Genomic DNA, 22742 nt, shown 5'->3' on the forward strand with positions numbered 1-22742 from the left:
TTGGAAGATTTACCTCTTTTCATTGTGGGAATTCTTCATAAACTTGTCATTTTACTTGATAAAATGGTCATACTTAAAAGTCTGAGATTTCTCATTCACTTGAACTTTGTAGTCTTTTGTTACATAGTTGCTTAAATTGTTGAAATGTATCGATATTTTCCCTCACTGTTTCAAGTATTAATGCCTTTCCTAAGGAACCATTTCCTATTATGATGTCACAAATGTATTTTGCTAGGTTTACTGGGAAGATACACTAGTGGGATAGTTCTGTGTATACAGTGATTAAGCACACAGGTTCTGAAGCCTGTCTGTTTCTTTCAAAATTACCTCATTGCTTTTGAAGAATCAGGTAGTTAGTCAACTCGGTGTCTCAGTGCCTTTGTCTGTAATGACAAAAGATAGAAATGACACTATTAATAATAATACTTTCCTCACAGAATTGTTCTGAGTTTTACACCTGTTAACAAAATGAAAGAGTTAGTACAACATTCAGCATGCTATGTTAGCTATTATCATTCTAAATGTTTAGCCGTGTTTTCTTTTTTTGGTTGGTCACTATACATATATTATATGATGATGAATGTGTTCTATCATCTTTCACATGTATATCCAAATGACCAAACATCCTTCATTGAACAATGTATATATTTTTTCATCCTGAGGTTTGTCTATATAATTCTAGATATTCTTTTCTGTTCCATTGCGTTCTCTATTTTTGTGCCAATACCATGTTATTTTATTTAGCATAAACTACAGCAAGCCTTGAAGTTCTGTTCAGCAAATTTTTCTGTGCTCTTAAGATTTTTTTGTCTAAAAATTGTTTTGGCTACTTAATCCTTATAATTCTGCTTATTAGCATTGCATCAGTTTGAGTTTTGTAATGACATGAATTTGTAAAAAGATATTTATGATATCAGTATTCCTCGCCATAGGATATTCGTTCATCTTTAGTTCATTTTGATGACCTTCAAAAAGTTGTTTAATTTTTCCCATAAAAACTTTGTATATATATTGTTAAAAATATTCTCTTAGGTTTCTTTTGCTATTTAAAGTAAGTTTATACTGAAATTAAAATTTTAATTGTCTGTAATATATGTAGAAAATTATTATAGTTGTATGTTGACCTTTTCTACAGGCATTAATGGTTACAGCCAGGATGAACATCCCATTGGGTTGCAGTAGCATCTGGTTGTACTGAAGCTTTATTACTGGCACCTGAAATGTTTCATTTTTTTCTTTCTAGCTCAGCAATGCATTTAATTTTTTAAAGATATGGTTTATACTATGTTCTTCCCAAAAGAGAAGAGAATTATGTTGGTTTGGGTCCATTCTTTCATGATGTTTGAACTTAAATTCTCTATATAAATTTTAAAATTATTGATTCACATTCCATGAATAACTGAAGATTTCATTTTTCTTTCATAAATATATAAATACTTTGTAGCTATCTTTTCAATATTGAATGTTCTCCTCATTAAAAATAATACATTCCAAATCATACAGATTTACTTGTTCATAAATGACATTTTGTTCTAGTTATTTCCTAGTTAATATTTTTTAATTATTGTATATTTTCCATCTACTAAAGTGTAACTTGGTTATTTCTGATGGATAAGAAGAATGAGTTTTTTTAGATGTAAATCTTCAATCCAATGTATTTGGCCATAGAAATGTGAGCTAACAAATATATACTGTTTTAAGCTATTAAGTTTGTGATAATTTGTTATGCAGCAATAGAAAACTAATACAATTGACTTGCTTCTAACTTTAATGAGAATAAGTCCAAAGCTCTACAATTATGTCAGATGTTTGCTTTAGGATTCTAGTAAATATATTTTATCAAATTAAGAAATATTGTTTCTGTTTCTCATTTATGATTATTTAAATTAAAAATAATGTAGAATTATGTTTAATGCTTTTCTACATCTGTAATATCATATCATATTTCTCTTTGAATATGTTACTCTGGATATTAGTAGTGTTTCATTTTGTAATACCGAATCTGCCCTGCATTTCTGGATCATGATTACATTTCTATTCTATGTTAAGCTAATAATATGTACTCATCACTTATCTCTAGAATCTAACTATGATGCATGTTTTCTCTTAGTTTTATATCTTATTGGACATTATTTGAATCATCTTAAGGCACTGGGCAGAGGTACTTAGACACGTATGCTCAGGTTGATATCCCATCCAGAAGTTGTAACTATTTTCTTGTTGAAGTTTATCTTTGCCCAAGGGCCTTGAAGTAAATAAAAACTGTAGCAAGATGCTGTCATAGGTTGGGTTTTTTTTTTTTTCTTTAGTGTTGATAAAGTTCTAGGATACATGTGCACAACGTGCAGGTTTGTTACATATGTATACATGTGCCATGTTGGTGTGCTGCACCCATTAACTCGTCGTTTACATCAGGTATATCTCCTAATGCTATCCCTCCACCCTCCTCCCTCCCTACAATAGGACCCGGTGTGTGATGCTCCCCTTCCTGTGTCCAAGTGATCTCATTGTTCAATTCCCACCTATGAGTGAGAACATGCAGTATTTGGTTTTCTGTTCTTGCGATAGTTTGCTGAGAATGATGGTTTCCAGCCGCATCCATGTCCCTCCAAAGTCACGAACTCATCCTTTTTTATGGCTGCATAGTATTCCATGGTGTATATGTGCCACATTTTCTTAATCCAGTGTGTCACTGATGAACATTTGGGTTAATTTCAAGCCTTTGCTATTGTGAATAGTGCTACAATAAACATACATGTGCATGTGTCTTTATAGCAGCATGACTTGTAATCCTTTGGGTATATACCCAGTAATGGGATGGCTGGGTCAAATGGTATTTCTAGTTGTATATCCTTGAGGAATCGCTACACTGTTTTCCACAATGGTTGAACTAGTTTACAGTCCCACCAACAGTGTAAAAGTGTTCCTATTTCTCCACATCCTCTCCAGCACCTGTTGTTTCCTGATTTTTTAGTGATTGCCATTCTAACTGGTGTGAGATGGTATCTCATTGTGGTTTTGATTTGCATTTCTCTGATGGCCAGTGATGATGAGCATGTTTTCATGTGTCTGTTGGCTGTATGAATGACTTCTTTTGAGAAGTGTCTGTTCATATCCTTTGCCTACTTTTTGATGGCATTGTTTTGTTCTTGTAAATTTGATTGAGTTCTTTATAGGTTCTGGATATTAGCCGTTTGTCAGATGAGTATATTGCAAACATTTTCTCCCATTCTGTAGGTTGCCTGTTCACTCTGATGGTAGTTTCTTTTGCTGTGAAGAAGCTCTTTAGTTTAATTAGATCCCATTTGTCAATTTTGGCTTCTGTTGCCATTGCTTTTGGTGTTTTAGACATGAAGTCCTTGCACATGCCTATGTCCTGAATGGTACTACCTAGGTTTTCTTCTAGAGTTTTTATGGTATTAGGTCTAACATTTAAGTCACTAATCCATCTTGAATTAATTTTCATATAAGGAGTAAGGAAAGGATCCAGTTTCAGCTTTCTGCTTATGGCTAGCCAATTTTCCCAGCACCATTTATTAAATAGGGAATCTTTCCCCATTTCTTGTTCTTGTCAGGTTTGTCAAAGATCAGATGGCCGTAGATGTGTTGTATTATTTCTGAGGGATCTGTTCTGTTCCATTGGTCTACATCTCTGTTTTGGTACCAGTACAATGCTGTTTTGGTTACTGTAGCCTTGTAATATAGTTTGAAGTCAGGTAGCATGATGACTCCAGCTTTGTTCTTTTGGCTTAGGATTGTCTTGGCAATGCAGGGTCTTTTTTGGTTCCATATGAACTTTAAAGCAATTTTTTCCAATTCTGTGAAGAAAGTCTTTGGTAGCTTAATGGGGATGGCATTGAATCTATCAATTACCTTGGGCAGTATGGCCATTTTCACGATATTGATTCTTCCTATCCATGAGCATGGTATGTTCTTCCATTTGTTTGTGTCCTCTTTTATTTCACTGAGCAGTGGTTTGTAGTTCTCCCTGAAGAGGTCCTTTACATCCCTTGTAAGTTGGATTCCTAGGTATTTTATTCTCTTTGAAGCAGTTGTGAATGGGAGTTCATTCATGATTTGGCTCTCTGTTTGTCTCTTACTGGTGTATAAGAATGCTTGTGATTTTTGCACATTTTGTATCCTGAGACTTTGTTGAAGTTGCTTATCAGCTTAAGGAGATTTTAGGCTTAGATGATGGGGTTTTCTAAATATACAATCATGTCATCTGCAAAGAGGGACAATTTGACTTCTTCTTTTCCTAACTGAATACCCTTGATTTCTTTCTCTTGCCTAATTGTCCTAGCCAGAACTTCCAACACTATGTTGAATAGGAGTGGTGAGAGAGGGCATCCCTGTCTTGTGCCAGTTTTCAAAGGGAATTTTTCCAGTTTTTGCCCATTCAGTATGATATTGGCTGTGGGTTTGTCATAAATAGCTCTTATTATTTTGAGAAACATTCCATCAATACCGAATTTATTGAGTGTTTTTAGCATGAAGGGCTGTTGAATTTTGTCAAAGGCCTTTTCTGCATCTATTGAGATAATCATGTGGTTTTTGTCTTTGGTTCTGTTTATATGCTGGATTACATTTATTGATTTGCATATGTTGAACCAACCTTGCATCCCAGGGATGAAGCCCACTTGATCATGGTGGATAAGTTTTTTGATGTGCTGCTGGATTCGGTTTTCCAGTATTTTATTGAGGATTTTTGCATCGATGTTCGTCAGGGATATTGGTCTAAAATTCTCTTTTTTGTTGTATCTCTCTCAGGCTTTGGTATCAGGATGATGTTGGTGCTGTAAAATGAGTTAGGGGGGATTCCCTCTCTTTCTATTGATTGGAAGAGTTTCAGAAGGAATGGTACCAACTCCTCCTTGTACCTCTGGTAGAATTTGGCTGTGAATCCCTCTGGTCCTGGACTTCTTTTGGTTGGTAGGATATTAATTATTGCCTCAATTTCAGAGCCTGCTACTGGTCTATTCAGGGATTCAACTTCTTCCTGGCTTAGTCTTGGGAGAGTGTAATTGTCCAGGAAATTATCCATTTCTAGATTGGGTTTTTTTGAGCAAACATATTTGAAGACAGTTGAGCACACAGTTGAGCATCCACTAACACTTGTGGAAGGGAAGGGAAGAAAGCAGGATTGAGCAGAGTAAGAAGTGAAGCTACCTGCAGTCCCAATATCAGTGTCAGCCTGGGCAGTTCCGGAGTTAGAATGGCTATCCAGAGTTGTCCTGATTGCACATGAGCCATCCCAGGAAGGACATAACTTTGCGGAAGGTGGCTTTCTGAAGCTGAGACAATTCCCTGAAGTGCTGACATCTGAAAGCTGTCTACTGTCAGCACTCCCAGAAACTGGGATACCAAATCTTTCCTTGAAAGGAGAGTTGGGTTAAACCCACAGTATCCACTACAGGTATGTATGAAGAGACAATTATAAACAAACAAACAAAAAATCCACAAAACTTCTGCAGATTTGAATGATCCATTCAGGTAAGGACAATACTGATGTTGGCTGTCGTAAATGGGATGGCCTGGCACTCTTGAAAAATCTCAAATACATTAAAAGGAACCTTGTGTATTACCATAGATGTAAACATGTTATGCATTGCTTTGTATAATACACCTCTTGCAGAATGACCATCAGATATTTTCAGTGTTTAGAGTTTTTTCCTCCTCTGAAATGTAGAAGGCTTATCATGGCCTAAGTAACCTTTCAGCCAATGAGAGGTAGGAAATTATCACATATCCTGAACCATAATTATTCCAACTGCAAATTTTATAAAACAAAAGTAAATATCTTCTGGTATGTGAGGTTTTAGTTGCAACATTGCTCTCCTCCGATGCCATGCTACCTGGATAGTATAGCTTAGAATCTGTGCAGGCTCTAATGTCAAGTTTAACACCTCACTTCTCTCCTAATCTTTTCTCTCCAGCCCAGCTCAAATGGACAAAGAGGTCATTTTATATTTACCACCTAAGAATTTGATTTGAAAATAGGATCAGAAACCAGAGGAAATTTGATTTATGCCAGCCCTACGTCCAAGGTACCTACAAAAGGATAATATGCTTGTTTTTATGAGATAGTACTGATTGAGTGAGGGCACAATATGAAAATGGCTTATGGTTTGGCTACAGGGTCAGTTCAAAGGTCAAAGCCTCAAGTACTGTTCATTTGTTAGCAGATTTCAGAACAACTAATTTCACCTGTATTGTATTTATTTTTTCAGCCTCTTCAAAACCATTCTGTTGAGATTTACATCACAACTTCCCTCTCTTTTTCACATTTATTAAATTTGAAAAGCTTCCAAATACTGTTTCACCAACCTGTACCTCTATACAAATGACAAAACTTTTATTAAAACCATTTTTTTTTGATGAGTAAATCTGGAAAATAAGGAAGTAAAAGAATTACCTTGGGTCTGAGTTTTGATGGATAATATAGCCTCGTTTGAAAACCTAAATACACACATTTGCCGCACTAATATTTTTTTATATTTTGGTAAATAGTTATATCTTTAATAAATGGTTAAATTCCAAGAAAAATTTTGGCTCACAAGCCTTATTTCATCTCTTATGTTGGACCTTTAGAGTTATCAGTCCAAAGTGTTTACGACTCAGTGTCTGATAAATTCTTCCTTCCAGAAAACTTTAATCCTTCTTGTTTACCTCAAAGTTCAATATAAATACATTAAGTGCAAAGTCCTATATAAAATTCAAGTTGTTGAAAAAGACATTTTCCTTATTCATGTAAAGTTAGTCACGTAAAAATATGAAACATCAAGAGTAGTGTCTCATAAATTTTAAGTTTGAAATGGAAAGACTTTACGTGACTTAGACTTAATATGGCTTAGATTGCATGGCTAAAAACATAAATAGGCAATAAGTCAAAACAGGCTAAGTGGCTATTGATATCCATTGCTTAATTTAGAATATGACAACAATGATTTCTCTTATATTTCTTTTTGAGGAGAAATAGGATATAGAAGAGATTCAGTATTTTTAAGGTAACCAGAATGCCCTTGGAAAAGTTTTCTGTTCTTTTTTCTTTTTGTAGAGATAGGGTTTTGACATGTTGCCCAGGCTGAGCTCAAGTGATCTGCCCACCTCGGCTTCCCAAGTTGCTGGGATTACATGTATGAGCCACCATGCCTGGCCCCTTGGATAATATTTTTTTTTTTAAGATAAATATAAGACTCTAGTGGGAGCTGAACGATGTGAACACATGGACAGATGGGGCAGAACAACACACACTGGGGCCTGTTGGAGGAAGTAGGGGGAGGGATGGTACAGGGAAGAACAGCTAATGGATGTGGGGCTTAATACCTGGGTGATGGGATGGTCTGTGTAGTAAATAACTGTGGCACATGTTTACCTATGTAATAAACATGCACATCCTGCATATGTACCCTGGAACTTAAAAGTTGATTTAAAAAAAGAAAACACACACACACACACACACACACACACATATATATACACATACACATATATGCACACTAAGGAGTTCCAGAATTAATTCAACGGATAATTAGCTGGTTATGAAGCCAAAAACATGGCCCTGCCCCCGGTTTATAGATATATAGATAGATAGATGATTGATAGATAGATAGATGGATAGATATAGATAGATATAGATTGATAGATGGATAGATATAGATAGATAGATATAGATCTATTTCCCTTCAGGGTATTGCACGGATATACTGCATACTGAGATAGACTGTGACATAATGTATATTGGAGTTGAAATACTCTCAGTCCCCATTATTTAGAAGAGATTAGATCCTTAGATTCTCTTTAACTAAAATTAAAGAACCATATCCGAATTCCACAGAGAGGAAAACATGTCTTAATGAGTACTCAGTGGGTGTTAAAGTAAGGGCAATGACTAGAGCAAAAACTAACAGGAAAACATGCCAATCCATCTTGCTAGCATTTTAAGACAATATACCACCTTCATTCTCTCTCTCTCTCTCTTCCTCTCTCCCTTAAACTCAATGCCACTCATTACCTGTCTTGCCTCCCTCCCTTCATCTCCCCAGCTCGACACACGTTCCCTTATTTTATTATATGATTTATTCCCATTTGTGGAATTTTCCAAATGATATGGAGAACAGGTTTTTCTGGAGGTTCATCAAAATTCTTCTCTAAGACTAAGAATAAATTAAAGCAGGGGTGTGGCATCCCTGCTGGTGGGGATTGGTTCCCCATGTTTAACAGTGTAATCTAATATTAACAAAATTAATTGCTAGGCTTGAGTACCCTCCAGTTCACATCAAAAGTCTTCAGCCTACTGTTCCAAGTATATATTTTCAACATGGTTTTCTAGTCTACATTATGTAGATATTAATTAAGTCCTGTGGTCATCTTTTTCCAATGATAGCTTATTTCCAATCATAGGAATTGTTTTTATTGGTTTAATTTATATTTTTCTATGTTTATCATCACATCTCTTACCTCTGATTCCAATTTACCAATTATTACAGTTTAACAGCCAAGTTCTAAATATTAAATGTGTTTATATTTTAAATATGTTTGTTATATATAGCATATATAACATTATATATGTATGCGTGTGTATGTATATGTGTGTGTGTGTGTGTGTGTATATATACACACATATATACACACACCAGAAATTTGACAACATTTTTTATTCCAAAAATAAAAGCATCCAGCAAAGAAGCCAAAAACATGGCCCTGCTCCGGTTTAAACCTTCTGACTTCAGGGACATAATTACAGCAGAAACTGACTTAGGTCCAATTACATGCAGGGCTCTAGCTGGGTGCCTCCTGTTTCTTCAAAGATGAGTAGCCAGAATTTAGAATTTAAATTGTCAGCTCAAAGAAACACAGGGTGTATTTAGTTTCTGCTACTTAAAGAGTCATCTGAGAACCTAGAGGGGAAGACTCCTATGTCATTCATGTATTTCTCTGAGTTTGACCCTAGTTTTTTAGGTTAGAAAGGGGTCCTAGGTTCCTGAAAAATGGAAAACTTAACACTCTTTTCAATTACTTTGTACTTTATGAAATAACTTATGGCCAGAGCCTGCTATTCAATGCAAATGAATGTAACTCTATTCTCCCACATTGCATATAAGGGATGGAGGGTGGAGAGTGGGAGGGAAATGGAGGGGAAAATGAAAATCTCTTGAAATAATATAGTAATTAGTTTCTCTGTTTGAAAACTCTAAGTTTCATTAAACAGCAATAATAACCAGCAGTAAGTAAACTGCCACCCCCAGGAGAGGGAAAAATGTCAAATTTCATCCTAAAAAGACTTTTGTGAAAACACAGGCAGTCAATTCCATTTTATTCTGAAGATTTATTTCATACCAGTCAAAATTAATTCAAACCTGTCTCCCAGATGCAATGAGTGTGAAGAACTAAACTTACTGTCATCGGATTTTGCTGTGTCTCACCATCTCTAAATATTGAATATGGATGGCAGAAATAGACTTTTATTTGAAATCTGTGTTAAGGAAGCTTTAGTTCAAAAAAACACATGCTGATACAACAGTGTGTGAGCATGTGTGTGTGTGTGTCTTTGTGTGTGTGTGAGAAAGAGAAAGAAAGAGAGAGAACCAGAGAGAAAGAGAGATTTTCCTTTTCTAGGATCTACTTCTGTATATGTACCTCTCCTTTGTATCATATACATGTAATAAAACCAGGGAAGGGGAGAGGGGCTCATTTTAGCCTTCCTGAAAGAAAGGCCTTAGTGTTAAATGCTATGTAAAATGATTTCACTCACCACTAAAGAAGTGACATATTTGAAAAATGATACAGCAGTTCTTTGAAATTCACTAAGGAGTTCCAGAATTAATTCAATGGATAATTAGCTGGTTATGGAGCCAAATCACAACTTGCATGTTGCAATTAAAATAGTAAATAATCATTTCACTTACTGTATGAGTTTTTTCCTTGTGAACTGAAAAATTTTATTACAAAGTATGAAATCAGGGAACTTAGTATGTACATATTTACAGGTATTTATGGAACTTCAAATTCTATTCCAGGTAAATTTGAATAAAAAAAGTTTAAACAAAAGTCAATATTCTTTCTTTGACAAGGCAGGTACCCTAATTCTGCTACATGAAGTTGGCATAATATATATTAACAGCCAATGCCAAAATCAAAAAACATTATAATTCACATATTACAATAGACAATAATGTTAATGATAGGTAAAATGTGTGCCTAATTCATTTAAACAGGTTCCCTTCTCTTGTCACCCATCAATCCAATTGCAGCAAAACCCAAATTAGTAAGCTTTTACAAGTGTCATGCATTGCATGCATTGCACTAAATGAGTATGTGGTACTCATACATAAAGAAATGCTTTCAAGTGAGTTTGAACTGCCCTTCTTTTGGGGCTCTAGAACATCAGATCGACAAATTGGCACCCATTTGGCCTGTCAAAATCCATTAAAATCTTGGGTCAGTATCTTTTTAGTGTCTAGGAAGGCAGCCAACACCACCTCCCATGCTTTGTCAAAGGTCAGACATATGGCATGTCTTGTCTCTCCTTAGAGGGGTTTGTCCATCTTGGGAATCTTTAAACATGATCCAAGTTTACTAGCCTCAGCTCTCTGATGGGCTCAAAAAAAGTTATGATCCCACCGATTATCTGGAGTTTTCTTGTTGCAAGGGAAGAAGACACTATTTTAAAAGATTCCTACATACTATGCAGAACTAGAGGTGACCTAATAAACATTTGTCTGTATTTTTAATTGTTGTAAACATTGTTCACAACAGGTACATAATATTCCACTGCAAATATCTACCATAATTTACTTGACTATTGTACTGTTGTTAAATGGTTTCTTTCCAGTTTTTTACCATTAAGAAAGCAATTGCAGTAAACATATTTATGTATATAGCTTATTTTGTATTCAGTATTATTTCCTTAGGACATGTCCACAAATACAAAATACTTGGTTAAAAAAGAATAGGGTCAGACTCCAGCTGATGGGTTTGAATCAAGTTCTACCATTGATTGTCTGTATTCTTCAGGTCGTTGAGTAATCCTCCAAACATTTTTTTGTAAAATATTTTCATTTTGCAAAATAATAATAGTAGCATCTGTCTCTTAAAGTTGCTGTGAGAAGTAAGTGAAATAGCACAAATGCAGTGCCTGGGAGTGGATCATCAGAAGGTAAGCATGCAATTGTTGTTATTATAAGATAATCTTTTTATAGAATTTTTACAAACAACTTTCTATAATTGAGCATTTCACACCATCCTAAAATGTATAACAGAAGCCTGCCTTTAGAAATCTTTGACATTTATTTTCATCCAGAAAACATAAGTTCTCTTATGTACACTGTTTTATTATCACATATGTTGTATGATACAGTCAAAACGCCAGGGGTATGTATGAAGGCGAATATACTTGGGCTCAAATCCTGGTATCGTATTTAATCATTTACGAACTTGAAAACTATTTTTAACTTCTCGATTTTCAGGTCCCACATGATATTAATAATAACTCCTAGTCATTAAAAGGATTAGATATAATATAGGTAAATTACTTAGACATATTACATACTCAAAATAGGTTTCTCATCCTAAGTGCACATTAGAATTACCTAGAGATCTAATGTCCAGCTGCATCCCAAGCCATTCCCATCTAAATTTGGAGGCTGGCCCCAAGTCAGTATGTTGTTACAGCTCCCTAGGTGAGGCAAATAGTCAGGTTGTCAAACCACTGCCTCCTCATCATGTTATAGGCTTAATAACAACCAAAATGTATAAATGACTTTATAATTTACAAATCACTACCATAAACATAATTGGATTTGATTACTACAAAATATTTGAAGCATTATTTTTATTGAAAATGCTTATATTTTTACAAAAGTACATGGATTATGAGCTATGATAATGGGTCATGTTGGCACAATTCCCTTTGCTCTATCTCAAATTCAAGGTATTTCATGTTAGCTCATACAGTTGTCACCAGATCTGTTTACAAATCTCTTGTTACATTTATATCATATATCAACACCTCAAGCACAAAATATTTTTTATGTAAAAAGCCAGCCAAATCCTTCACAAAATGTCTGTAAATAATGTTCAGTACTTTCTTCTGCCTCTTACTCAGTGACCTGATCATAGATACACAGACAGATGGATAAATAGATAAATAGAATACCAACAAGTTGCAAATAACTTTGTCTTATCTGTAGCCTGCGACCCCCTGCCCTTTTTTTGCTATGAACACCAAGAACCTAGGTCTATAGGCATTAAAAAATACTGTAGAAACTTGCAAAGAGTAAAATAATTGGTTGGGATTTCAGAAACATTGATTTTCATACAGAATCCAAGAGAAAGGGCCTACTGATGAATGAAGTGGCTTTCTAGATTATTGTAAAACAAGGATTTTGTAAAACAGCAGCATATGTTACTCCCTTCCACCACTAAAAAAGCTATAATATGGTTTTTCTGTCCCTCCATGTATGACTACTTGATTTAGATGACTCATATTGTCCTGTAAGTTTTTACGGCTCAGTTCTTAATGGATTTTGTATTGGAACCTTATAATTTAAGAAATTTAAAGAGTATTTTCTTGGACTATTGAAAAAGTACCTGTTTGGGGCTATTTCAAAGATATATGGAGTCCCAAGATAGGAATACTTGTTAAAATAAGAGTACTGGTGACATAATGGTATAGCTTGAAAAGCAAACAATATATCTTTAAAATAAATTATACAGGTTTAATAGAAAATGATACCTCAATATCACTGGCCAATGTGATGTAAAAAGTCTAGCTGCATTTAGCCAATAGATGTGACTATTTTGACTGGCCTCTAAAATTCCTACTCCTGCTTCTAAGTATCCTTGTAGCCTATTTTTAGATATTACAATATTATGAAACATTCCAAAAGATGCATACACAATAAAACTCTGCTGCTGACTCAGCTTCTATTGTATCTTAACCCAATAATGATATATTGAGAATTAAGACTCTGTATACTATAGTATATATTTTAATTATACTTTTATAAACCTGAATAAAATATAATTAAAATGTACTTACTCTAGAGCTACAATATGAAAGTCTATTATTTTAATGCACACATTATAGAAAATGTAATTGACTTCCCAACAAAACCAGAAACTCTTCCTCATAACCAGGAAAACTAATCTCTATGCTGGGTAGATTTATCAGGAGTTATTATTATCTTAAGCTAAAAAGTCAAAACAAGTAAATATTTTATAAGGTGTCATTATTAACAAATGTATATTGATTCTCTCCTCTCCCCAGATTTTTTCCACCCTATTGTTCACTTAAGGAAAAAGCAGGTTGATTTACTTATTTCAATATTTTCTTCTCACTCAATTTGGGTCTGGAAAGTACCTTGTGAGTATGATCTCTAATGTTTCTTGCTGATGTGTAGCAGGATTATTCCTGTAGACTTATGAAAACAGAATCCCAACACAGAGTACAAGATGGTGCTCCATGACATGCCACTTCCAAAGACATAAATTTTTCCTTGTCAGGAGCACAATGCTTCTTGTTATTGTAACCAAATTCTCATTGATTAAAACAAAAACTCAGGCTGCATAAGACAGCAGCTGCAAGTAGTTATCTAAGCTGTGTCTACATAAGGCAATTTTTACACAGTAGTGCAAGCAAAAGAAGATCATTTATTTACCTGTCTTTTTCAATCTATTTTTATAAATCCAGAGAAAGATTAATAGTTCTTCAGAAAAAGTATTTTTAATAAGTCAGACATTTTTGATTAAAACAAAAATTTTGATGAAATGTTTAGTATGGCTCAATAAAAATAAAAGCTAAAGTATATATGGAATTGTGGGGTTTTATTCAAAAAGTTTGTGAGAATCATTTGATGAAGAAAATCTGATTAACTGTTTTCAATTTGGGAGTAAAGAGGTAGCTAATTACCTCCTCAAAATAGGTTAAAAAATGGGATTAGGTTGCTCAAGAGAGATAATAGTTTTTTGATCAGAAATATAATTTCTATGGCTGTAAATATTTTAGCTGCATAAGTGTGGTAATCCAACAGACAAGCTGTCTGTATTTTTAAAATATAAACAGGGTAATTTGCATTAGACACTGTCTAGTCAGTATGAAGCCAAAATGTTGCTCGTCAGAAGTTTTCAGGGGTAATTGACTTCAAACTTTTATTTTTCTTTTTAATACCTGACAATTTACAATATGAGCTTTTCCTTGGAAAACTCATATTTCTCTGGACTGTCTGCCTGGAGGAACATGGAGTGGCTAACTCACAATTTGCTTTCAGTAAATTCCGTGATCTAGTTGTTATTAGAAAAGCAATGTAATGCTTGTGTGATTTAGTCAGGTAAAATAACAATGTGTGCTAACCGGTCACTTGGTGCTTAGAACACTAGCACAGACTTCCACATGGATATTATAATCCCAGTGACTACTTGCCATATTAGGAGAGTCTGGTCATCTATGAAAGCTAACAGCCAGCAAGGGAATGGCTAAGATTTCAGCGGTGAGTTTATAATTCCCAAGGACTCCATAGGACACTTTCTCTACTCTCCAGAGTTTTATAGATGAAGGCAGAGTATTATTTGTAAAAACTCTCTGTTTGTCCTCAGTCAAGGTCATGAGAATTTCAGAAATAAATTCAGAAAATGGATGCACTGCACTCAACATATTCATGTGTTAAAGATACAAATATAATTTACCAGGCAAAAATAGCAACCGATCATAAATAGAGCAGAAGTACTTTCAAGGAGATTAAATCCATGCTTTGCACAATTAAGCAGTGCTACCCACTGAGTGAGGATGCTTTATAGTATCTCATATTTTCATAACAAACTGTTTGGTAAATTTAAATGAAAAGTTTAGTGGGTTCAACAGTGAGTGACCTGCTAATGAGTTGTTAAACCAAAGAAATAAGGAAAGAAAAAAAAAAAAAAGGAAATAAGGAAAGTAAGAAAAAAAGGATAGCTCATTTAAGCAAAAATCGCAAGTCTAATAAAACACAGCAGCTACATAGCAGTTTATTCTAATACAAAGCTATGCTTCGATTTATGAAAAGGGGAAAAACCTGCACAGTACCTGCAATAAATGTCTTCCATGTCTGTTGGGATAGAATGTTGCAGTAGTTTTGCTATAGCTTCAAATTCAAAATGCGTAATATTAAGTTTTTAAATTATTGTTTTAATAGAATTTTAGCAAAAAACAAATTGAAAATATTCAGTTGCAATGATTGGAATTGCCATCATGAACCCAAATTTGAACACCTTAGGCCAATATTAGCATAGCCTCACATTATAATATTTTGATTATAGTACCTTTATTTTACAAAAAATAGGGGGCTTTCTGTTGTGAATTGTATTTTTCAAATCAAAAGGTAGAAGAGTACCCACTGTGTGTCATGGTACATTCTATATTTTAACTCTTTTAAACACCACAGTGATTTTGGAAAGTTAACATCCCTAGTGGATGAAAACAGATTCAGAGAAGCTGTCTGACTTTGCCTCTAAGTACAAGACGTGCGTTTGTTGTATAAACTTGTTTTTCCTAAGTTTACTGTATTACTATGAATGGTACTGCTATCTCACCGATCAACAAACATAAATCAAACATAAATATATGAACTCATGAAAAGCGCTTAGTGCAACCCCCAGAAAAAGTGAGTTTCTATAATTTTTTATGAGGATAATCATCATCATATTAGGATTCTCTTTTGCATCCAAGTAGTGCTACACTTCCCTTCATAATTTCTACCTGCTATCTCTCTTAGCAGTTCCTTTTTACAGTTCTTGCTATGCCTTAACTCAAGCTTCTGTTGCCTCCTGACTTGATTGTCATAATAAAGTACAAAGTGATTTCTCATCTCTCATTTTGCCTCTTTTTCCCAAAACCATTTACATCTTTAATGTTAGTATCACCATGATTTTTCTAAAATGAGATCTATGTTAGATTACTGTTTAAGGTCCCTCAATGATTTCTAATAGGAAGGCACAGACCCTTTCGTGGTATAAATGGTCTTATGTCATGTACCCTCCCTTTTCCTATTAAATGTTATATCTTAGCACTCTCATTTCTCAACAGGAGAGCTAAAACTTTTACATGCTATGAATGGTTCTGTGCAGTCTACCAATCTGCCTTATGTTTACCTGCTAAACATCATCACTCACTACTCATATTCAATCATATTCTAGACCCCAAAGGTCTAACTTTGAGTTGCTCAAATCTTGCATAAGTTTTCATGGTTGCACACCTCACATGGTAGTTACACTTTAAGTTTCCATATACACTATATTACATGCTTTTTTTTTCCCTGCTGTTCTCTTGTAGAAGTAACTAATTTATTATCTGTGCCTCCTCTAAATTCCCAGTTTACCTATGTTAGAAACTGTGCTATTCTATCTTATACACACACACACACACACACACACACACACACACACACGTTTGTTTATATGCATTTTTGATAGCAAGCTTTGTTTCGGCAGAACCTAGCATGTACTAAAGCACCTGGCATATTACCTGGATTATATTCCAATCTCCATGACAATAATCGGAAACATTTCAGGATTACTTAGTAGTACTAGGACCTCATAAATATAGGCAAATTTGTTAAGACATGGTATTTTCTGTCATTTAAGAAGTCCAGAATTGTCAAAATTGTTGTCAATTTGCAGAGTAATTTAATTCTGATCATTCTTTTTGTTACTAGACTTGTGAATTATTCAAGAATTGTGTTTCCTTCTTTATGCTGGCTTCCAGAATGTATACCTCCAATATTTATATGTAAAATAAATAAGATATGTATTTTGTTTCATAAATTCACTATCCTTATTTTACATTTCCTATTTTACTTCATACTAATTTTGTTACCATATTTTACTTTTTACCCAGTGTTAGCTTGGAAAATGGAACATGAGGAAAAGCTTATATGCAAAGGGTTTATCGAGTGGTAACATTACAGACCAGAAGAATTAGGAAAGAAAAGGAAGGGAGGCGAGAAGGCAAAGTAGGTATTTGGGAGTGTGATACAAACCTGGCCATAGAGTTAGAAGAAAACACAGTTGTTTATATGCTGGATTACATTTATTGATTTGCATATGTTGAATGAGCCTTGCATCGCAGGGATGAAGCCCACTTGATCATGGTGGATAAGCTTTTTGATGTGCTGCTGGATTTGGTTTGCCAGTATTTTACTGAGGATTTTTGCATCGATGTTCATCAGGGATATTGGTCTAAAATTCTCTTTTTTTGTTGTGTCTCTGCCAGGCTTTGGTATCAGGATGATGTTCACCTCATAAAATGAGTTAGGGAGGATTCCCTCTTTTTCTATTGATTGGAAGAGATTTAGAAGCAATGGTACCAGCTCCTCCGTGTACCTCTGGTAGAATTCGGCTGTGAATCCATCTGGTCCTGGACTTTTTTTGGTTGGTAGGCTATTAATTATTGCCTCAATTTCAGAGCCTGCTATTGGTCTATTCAGGGATGCAAGTTCTTCCTGGTTTAGTCTTGGGAGACTGTAAGTGTCCAGGAAATTATCCATTTCTTCTAGGTTTTCTAGTTTATTTGCGTAGAGGTGTTTATAGTATTCTCTGATGGTAGTTTGTATTTCTGTGGAGTCGTTGGTGATATCCCCTTTATCATTTTTTATTGCATCTATTTGATTCTTCTCTCTTTTCCTCTTTATTAGTCTTGCTAGCGGTCTATCAATTTTGTTAAGAACCAAAGACAAAAACCACATGATTATCTCAATAGATGCAGAAAAGGCCTTTGACAAAATTCAACAGCCTTCATGCTAAAAACTCTCAATAAATTTGGTATTGATGGAATGTTTCTCAAAATAATAAGAGCTTTTTATGACAAACCCACAGCCAAAATCATACCGAATGGGCAAAAACTGGAAGCATTCCCTTTGAAAACTGGCTCAAGACAGGGATTCCCTCTCTCACCACTCCTATTCAACACAGTGTTGGAAGTTCTGGCTAGGGCAATAAGGCAAGAGAAAGAAATAAAGAGTATTCAGTTAGGAAAAGAAGAAATCAAATCGTCCCTGTTTGTAGATGACATGATTGTATATTTAGAAAACCCCATCATCTCAGCCAAACGGGATCTCCTTAAGCTGATAAGCAACTTCAGCAAAGTCTCAGGATACAAAATCAATGTGCAAAAATCACAAGCATTCTTATACACCAGTAAGAGACAAACAGAGAGCCAAATCATGAAGGAACTCCCATTCACAATAGCTTCCAAGAGAATAAAATACCTAGGAATCCAACTTATAAGGGATGTAAAGGACCTCTTCAGGGAGAACTACAAACCACTGCTCAGTGAAATAAGAGGACACAAACAAATGGAAAAACATACCATACTCATGGATAGGAAGAATCAATACTGTGAAAATGGCCATGCTGCCCAAAGTAATTGATAGATTCAATGCCATCCCCATTAAGCTACCAAAGACTTTCTTCACAGAATTGGAAACACTGCTTTAAAGTTCATATGGAACCAAAAAAGAGCCTACGTTGCCAAGACAATCCTAAGTCAAAAGAACAAAGCTGGAGTCATCACGCTGACTTCAAACTATACTACAAGGCTACAGTAATCAAAACAGCATGGTACTGGTACCAAAACAGAGATGTAGACCAATGGAACAGAACAGAGCCCTCAGAAATAATACCACACATCTACGGCCATCTGATCTTTGACAAACTTGAGAGAAACAAGAAATGAGGAAAGGATTCCCTATTTAATAAATGGTGCTGGGAAAATTGGCTAGCCATAAGTAGAAAGCTGAAACTGCATCCTTTCCTTTCTCCTTATATGAAAATTAATTCAAGATGGATTAGAGACTTAAATGTTAGACCTAATACCATAAAATTCCTAGAAGAAAACTTAGGTAACACCATTCAGGACATAGGCATGGGCAAGGACTTCACATCTAAAACACCAAAAGCAACGGCAACAAAAGCCAAAATTGACAAACGGGATCTCATTAAACTAAAGAGCTTCTGCACAGCAAAAGAAACTACCATCAGAGTGAACAGGCAACCTATAGAATGGGAGAAAATGTTTGCAATCTACTCATCTGACAAAGGGCTAATATCCAGAACCTACAAAGAACTCAAACAAATTTACAAGAAAAAAACAAACAACCCCATCAAAAAGTGGGCAAAGGATATGAACAGACATTTCTCAAAAGAAGTCATTCATACAGCCAACAGACACATGAAAACATGCTCATCATCACTGGCCATCAGAGAAATGCAAATCAAAACCACAATGAGATACCATCTCACACCAGTTACAATGGCAATCATTAAAAAATCAGGAAACAACAAGTGCTAGAGAGGATATGGAGAAATAGGAACACTTTTACACTGTTGGTGGGACTGTAAACTAGTTCAACCATTGTGGAAAACAGTGTGGCGATTCCTCAAGGATCTAGAACTAGAAAAACCATTTGACCCAGCCATCCTATTACTGGGTATATACCCAAAGGATTATAAATTATGCTGCTATAAAGACACATGCACACGTATGTTCATTGCGGCACTATTCACAATAGCAAAGGCTTGAAATCAACCCAAATGTCCATCAGTGACAGACTGGATTAAGAAAATGTGGCACATACACACCATGGAATACTATGCAACCATAAAAAAGGATGAGTTTGTGTCCTTTGTAGGGACATGGATGCAGCTGGAAACCATCATTCTCAGCAAACTATCGCAAGAACAGAAAACCAAATACAGCATGTTCTCACTTATAGGTGGGAATTGAACAATGAGATAACTTGGACACCGGAAGGGGAACATCACACACTGGGACCTATTGTGGGGAGGGGTGAGGGGGGAGGGATTGCATTGGGAGATATACCTGATGTAAATGACGAGTTGATGGGTGCTGATGAGTTGATGGGTGCAGCACACCAACATGGCACATATATACGTATGTAACAAACCTGCACGTTGTGCACATGTACCCTAGAACTTTAAGTATAAAAAAAAAATACACAGCTGACTGTTTGCCATAAGAAACGTCTTTCGGAAAAGACATGTAGAATCGTGTTGCTTCAGTATAGTCCATCAGGAGGAGGACGGAAAAGACATTCACTTTCCAGATTCTTAAAGTCCCCAGTCCCTCGTTTTTATTCTCCCCATGGGCGTTAAATTTCTTGCTTTCTTGGATTGTCCTCCTTTCCCTGTCCAGGCAATTGCTGGAAAAGCTGGATGTCAATCCCTGAGGCTGGATGTCTTCCTCTAGGTCAGAAAGCTTTGGACAGGAACAGAACTTGTGTGTGTCCCGCTGGGTGAGGCTTTAGTGCTAGAGTTGCAGTGACCCACTATGGTGACATCAAGAGGGACTCTGATACATTCCACTTCTTACCTCCAAACAAGCTGTAGTAGTAAATAGTGTCAGAAGGGAAAATAAAGGCAGAGGCTTAAAGAGGCAGATAGTTAAACTGAGTTCATCCCTTGTGCCTTTCTGCTTGCATCCTTTTATGGTATCTGGATCTTATATAAGAACAGGATGGTATCATATCTTCCATAAAAGGGAATATGCAGGTTCCACCGCTTTAAAAATCTTAACAAACTTTAACAAACTGAAACTGTAGTCTGCAGTGCAGCAGCTAACCCCAAGATCTAGTACCATGGAGTCAAGATTTCCTTCATCCTAAGCCATCATCTTCCCTCATCTGGTATGCTTGCTTTCTGGAGTGACCTAGATATTAAATTCAAACTCAGAGAAGTGTGATTTCTTGTTGTGCTAATATATATTCACAATTTTCATTGGCCATGGAAATGCCAAAAGACAGTCTAGTGAATTACTTAGGTTCCAGGTCTACTCTTATGTTCCCCCATGGTGCAGTTGTAACTGTAGGTATCCCTGGTCAAAGTCAATTTCCCCACTCAGTAAAATAAGTTTGCTCTTGGGATGCTAGTATCCTGGCCCCCTTTCCTTTAATATATCAGATTTCTTTTTTCAGATGCCTGACCAAATAGCCAAGATATTATTTTCCAGGAATAAGTAAGTCCATATCTTTATGTATGACTGTTTCTCTTTTCATATAAAGTGGATGTTAAAGTGCACCACTCATAGATCTAGTCACTGGAAGGATTTTTCTTTATCCTTATTTTTATAAAATTACCCTTTAGTGGAACTATAATGAGTAACAGATTAACTCCAGTTAGTATCATCATATCATTCTTAAATTTCTGTAAACCAGGCCTGAGCATTTTTCTTCATCTAATTAGGTTGTAGGGAAACCCCCGTGAAACTACAGGTAAGAAGCAAGATAGAAGCATCAGGACAAAAGAGGTAAGTGTCAAAGGAGTGTAGAACACCTATTCATAACTTACACATTAGCAGGTCTGTTACCCACAAGGTGACAGCTTTAGTTGTGTAATTATTTGATGTTCCATAGTCAGGTACATAGTTTCATCTAAGGCATAGTAGCTGCAGATTAATATATTCATTTAGTGAACATTTTAGCTAAACATACACTGCTAAATAACTCATAAAGACTATGTTTCAGGTCAGATATAAAAATGCATTGTACTGAATATAAAAGAAAATATATCAGTATTTGTGGAACACATCTCAAGTAGTGTTGAGTGAAAAATTTACAGCATTAAATGAATGAATTAAAGGAAATATTCTAAGTTCCTACCTCAAGTATCTAGAAAAAGAAAAATAAATCCAAACCAAGTAGAATTGGAGAAATAATAAAGATATGAGCATAAATAAATGAAATAGAAAACAGAAAAACAATAGAGAAAACCAGTACAACAAAGATTTGGTTCTTTGCAAAACATCAATAAAACTGACAAATATGTAGCATGACAGAGAGAGAGAAAGAGAGACATGGAAAACAAAGTACCAATATCATGAATGAAACAGGAATATCACTATAATTCCTGCAGACATCAAGAAGATATGAAAAACTATGCACATAAATGGGACAAAATAGATGAAATGGGCCCTTTCTTGAAATACACAAACTACTATAACTATTAGCACATACAATTTAACAATATAAAAATGTTATACACCATAGTCAAGTGAAGTTCATTCCAGGGATGCAAAATAAGATCAATATTTGACAATCAATATAGTCCACCACATTAATTAGCTAATTTTAAAAAACATATCAATTGATGTAGAAAAATCCTCAGTTTGATAAGCAGCATCTACAGAAATCCTACATCTAGCATTCTCCTTCAGTGGTGAAAGTTTGAAACATTTCCTCCTAAGATCTGTAACAAGGCAAGTATACATGCTCTCACAATTTTTATTCAATAAACATTAGAAATTGTAGCTAGTGGATTAAGGCAAGAAAATAAAAATTAAGGGCATGCAGATCAGAAAGGAAAAATGAAACTTTTTATTTGCAGATGACATGACTGTCAATGTAAAAATTTAAATTCAATCTAATAAAATTCTAGAATTAATCAGTTTAGCAAGGTCACATGACACAAGTTAAAATTCAAAAATCAATTATATTCCTATCTACTAGCAACAAACATGTGGATACCAAAATTGAAATTACAATATATTTTATTACTTCCAAAAATCAAAATGACTTACAAGTATATTTAATAACCATTTATAGTAACTGTATCCTGAAAACTAAAAATCATTTATTAAAAAAGTCAAAAAAGATCTAAGTAAATGGAAAGACGTACCATATTTATGGGCTAGAAGGCTAACATGGCAAGCATGAATTTTTGCCGAGTTAATATACAGGTGTAACAAACTTCTTACC

General features: G+C 35.0%; 2 long non-coding RNA genes across 4 annotated transcripts in view; one reads left to right on the forward strand and one right to left on the reverse strand.

Annotated features, from left to right (window-relative positions):
• LOC105475461 (uncharacterized) overlaps positions 1-22742 on the reverse strand; it is a 143351-nt gene that overhangs the window by 39662 nt on the left and 80947 nt on the right. For 2 of the 3 annotated variants that reach the window (XR_011621657.1, XR_011621655.1), the window contains exon 3: positions 14-383. This is a non-coding gene — a long non-coding RNA (uncharacterized lncRNA). The remainder of the gene's footprint in view (positions 1-13; positions 384-22742) is intronic. The other variant, XR_011621656.1, reaches the window with a different exon arrangement.
• On the forward strand, positions 186-21006 carry LOC105475460 (uncharacterized). Its single transcript, XR_983365.3, has 5 exons — positions 186-349; positions 5937-6047; positions 11099-11158; positions 13271-13366; positions 20964-21006. It is a non-coding gene; the product is annotated as an uncharacterized lncRNA (long non-coding RNA).

This window comes from Macaca nemestrina, chromosome 4, assembly GCF_043159975.1.
Source record: "Macaca nemestrina isolate mMacNem1 chromosome 4, mMacNem.hap1, whole genome shotgun sequence".
Taxonomy (NCBI): Eukaryota; Metazoa; Chordata; class Mammalia; order Primates; family Cercopithecidae; genus Macaca; species Macaca nemestrina.